The sequence below is a fragment of the Geospiza fortis genome, unplaced genomic scaffold (assembly GCF_000277835.1).
Source record: "Geospiza fortis unplaced genomic scaffold, GeoFor_1.0 scaffold55, whole genome shotgun sequence".
In the NCBI taxonomy this organism is placed as follows: Eukaryota; Metazoa; Chordata; class Aves; order Passeriformes; family Thraupidae; genus Geospiza; species Geospiza fortis.
In genome coordinates, this window is record NW_005054308.1 from 4,537,390 (window position 1) to 4,540,886 (window position 3,497).

General features: G+C 38.7%; 1 protein-coding gene across 1 annotated transcript in view; it reads left to right on the forward strand.

Moving 5' to 3' along the window:
- The first annotated feature begins 1,919 nt into the window (after positions 1-1,919).
- Positions 1,920-3,497, forward strand: part of LOC102041502 (neuropeptide Y receptor type 6-like) — a 5,444-nt gene continuing 3,866 nt past the window's right edge. Inside the window, exon 1 of the mRNA XM_005418703.2 lies at positions 1,920-2,050. The gene's annotated coding sequence lies outside the window, so the exon portion shown is untranslated. The remainder of the gene's footprint in view (positions 2,051-3,497) is intronic.

Genomic DNA, 3,497 nt, shown 5'->3' on the forward strand with positions numbered 1-3,497 from the left:
GCTGGCCAAGGAATCATGTAAATGCCAGAGCAAAAGGTGAACTTAGAGGAGTTAAATGTTATTTTCCGCCAACAGGTTGTTGCCAATGCTACACAATTTATTACGAACTTTAAGTTTAAAAACCTATTATGGCACTTCACCTATCATTTAATAATGAGCAATTTAGACATGACAAGACCATTGATAAAAAGTAAATACAATTCTGCTATCCATTAACCTTTTTTGCAAACAGACACTCCAGCATTTGGCTGAAAAAACACATTGTGATCCCTCCTCCAGAGCCATGGGTGCCACTCAGCATACGTACCTTTGACATCAGGATTAAACACACCAGGAGCAGCTACACCCACAAGCCTCTGGTGCTGGATGTGATCTAATTCACAACAGCTTACAACACAATAAAATCCACACGAGGCAGCAGGCTGATACAACTGTAAAAATCAATGGATCATATGTTAAAGACCCCACTTTTTCCACAAATGAAGGACTGCATGCAGAATTATATTAGAAACAGAGGCATGTGTAAATAAGCAAAATGACCTTTGAAATTTAGAAATAGAATCAGAACATCTTTTCATTTTATTGACTTATTTGCTTCATAAGTAGATATGCATTTTTATGGCCTGTTCTGATGCTTATCTATCACATTGCATGTTCAGGTCCTGATTAACTTCCTGGGGTTACACTAAAACCAGAAGCAGAATTTCTAAAGTGCTTTGGCAAAGCTTTGTTTTTATAGTAATACTGACATAATCAAACCCAACAAGCTCCAGAAATGCTTTCGAAAAATATATTCCCATTGCTTGATTGCAGCATTTTTTGTTAAAATATCAGAATTTCCAAACCACACCTAGAATAAAAAGCACTGGGTTAAACTAAAGAGAAGGAAGTTTTATGGAGAGGTGTTAAGGCAGTCTTCCTAGCAGTCAATTAGGCACTTGAATCCAAGATCTCCACAGATGGTTAAAAAACAATCTGGACAAACAGATCATGAATAGACTCAAATACATGAAAAGCAGGATGTTCATCTGGTCACAGGGTCACAAATGTTCTTTCCACCCTGCACCTATTTTATTCAAATACTATAGAATGACAACCAACTATATTTTTAGATAATTAGTTCTGAATTGCACTTCAGTACAGCATCAGTATTGCTCATCCCAAAAATCCTACTGCTTTTTGAAAACCATTCTCTTAAAAAAAACAGACTGAGATACTGGAAGTTAAATGGACCCAGGTAAAAATGCAAGAGTTTATAGAGCAACTTACCAGACTGCAAGTCCTAAGAAAAGCAGTTCCTTTCCCACTCCATAAATGTTCCTTTTAAATATTTAGTGAGTAAGCTGAATGCTTATTTTTATAAACATGTGTCTACAAAACATATGGACTCTTACTGAAAAAAAAAATAAAGCCCCTTTTCACTATGTGCTAGTGCAGTGTGCTATGCCTTGCTTTTCAGGAATACTGGTTTTATCTGAGGAGTGTAAGCTAAAATATAGATTTATAATGAAAATCTGATTATCTTAATTGCAATAAAGCAAATGACACACTTAATAAGATGTGCATGCTCCTTCCAAGCAGCTTATTGTATTGCTGTATCAGTTAAGAAAGCAATATGCCATCTGCAGATGTTTATGTATGAAATCCTGCAGAGGGAAAACATTTGAACTACAGAACACATTAAATAATTGAAAATGAAATTGCATGATAAGGTGTTTGACAGGGTGCAGGGAAGCAGCACAGTGGAGGAAAATCCATCCCCATGACTACTGGTCCTTCCTCCTCCCTGCTCACTGCTGTTCGTCTCCTCGTGGATTCCAGAGCTCGTTTTATTCCTCAGCAGCCTTCCCACAGCCTGGCAGCCTCAGCACTGCTGCAAAGTGGGGATCTGTGCTTTGATACAGACAGAAGAAAGGAGAGTTTAAGTGTGGTTTTAGCAGACATGGCTTTGCTCTGGACTCTTTCATACAGAAAGAAGATGTGTTTGCTGGCTCTGAAGGAAAGGAAAAATTGTTAAAGCAGTGTGGATATGACTTGAATTTTTCATCAGGTAAGAAGTCAGAAAATCAATAGAACTATGACAAAAGTTACTGAAATATCTTTTAAAGCATTATTTTATTCTCTGTAACCTATATTTAAAATTGAATGTAAATTTTCCTCCACATTTTATCTGTGCAATACTTAGGAACTTAACAAACAAGGTTTGTAATTGAAACATTTGTTGGTCACCTTGAAAGGATGGGACTGTTCATCTTTAGCATAGGTAAGAAAATACTTAGGAAAGAAAGCCTTTCTAAAACTCCTTTTATTTTAAACCTTTCTTTTGCTTATGAACATTTCAGTAATGTTTCTGCAGATAGAGGAATGAAACAAGACTGGGGGTTTATAATATCTTACAGTGTAAAACTCTTACTATGGTAGAGAATCTTTTCCAAAATGCATGGATTAGAGCTTGAAGCAATTAGTTCTTTTTGTTAAACACTTCAATTCTGGTATCAGTTGTAGCTGCGATCCAAGGATGCTGATTCCAATAACATTTATTTATTAGATTAAGAAATGCCAGTATGTATTACAATATAGTTCAACATGCTGTAGTAAATAGTAGAGTAACTTATTTTTTAATGCTATGAATGCTCCAGATGTTTACCAAGACAGATGAATTTGTTTTATTGCCAAGGAAATGTTTAAATTGCCTGACAGAATGGTGTGTACTAAAGACTGCACTCTTTAATTCCTGGCACAAACCAAAGAGTGAAAAGAAATTGCACATTTTCCTGAGAAAAGGACAGTGTAGATGGTGTGCCTAAAACTGATGTAGCAAGTGAACTGATCAGGTCAGTACAGGGACTTTTCCCAAACAGAAAATTCCAGAGAAGCCCTGCCATCCTGAATTCTTGGGAGAGGACAGTCAGAATTTGCTATCAAACTGTGTTGTGCATCCATAGAGAAATAAACAAGCCTAGCAAATAGTGCATAAAATATTACAAACTTGGCTCAGCCTCATGGCCTTTTGAGTCCCCCACAGCTTCTCCTACTCACATAAAAAGCAGGGAAGAGCAGAGTTTGTCTTTGAAGGCATCAGGTTTGTGCCAGCCAGGTGGACACCACAGGCACTGCAGGGAAACATCACCCCTGGGGCAAAGCAGCCAGGCTTTAGATCCTCACACTTCTGAAGTGGCAGCAAATCTCATTGGGGAACAACTGCCAATCTGCCATTTAGTGCCTCTGTCCTTCCAGCACAAACATCCTTGGGTGTGAGAAACCCAGCCAGGCAGCCAGGGCTGCCCCAGGGAAAGGTGGGTGACAGTGCCCTCCTGAAGGGGCTGCTTCTCATCTATTTGAGTCTTTTTGTGATATGTGTATATATATGTGTATGTACATACCCAGCCACACCATCAGGTTCTGCATGGGGCAGTCAGTCACAGTCCCTGGCCTCAGGAGCAGAAGAGATTGAGGAGCCTGGTGGGAGTACCCAGCTCTTGTTCTTGCCCTGCTGA